Here is a 329-nt window from a genome sequence, read left to right on the forward strand (position 1 = left end):
TCCCACAGGCTGCGCACCACAGCCCGCAATAAAGCATTCTGCATTGTCCAGGCGTGGGCGTCCAGCAACAGCTAGTCGCAAAGGCTCCAAAGCGCGGGCCACGGCGAAAAAGGCTTCCCCCGCTGCAGGTTCGGGAGGCGCTTCCCAAAACGTAACTATTATGCTTGTGCAGCCTCTTCCTGGTAACAGGAACGTCTACAGAGACTGCCGAAGTATGGAGTTCCGTTCTGGGATAATGCTGGTGCTCGCGCTCACAAGCGCGCAATAGCTCGCCATCGAGAATTGTAGCGCCATCCACCAAATGCGTGGACGCGCACGTGCGCTCGTCA

This window comes from Eimeria mitis, genomic scaffold (assembly GCF_000499745.2).
Source record: "Eimeria mitis Houghton genomic scaffold, Emh_scaff2840, whole genome shotgun sequence".
Classification (NCBI taxonomy): Eukaryota; Apicomplexa; class Conoidasida; order Eucoccidiorida; family Eimeriidae; genus Eimeria; species Eimeria mitis.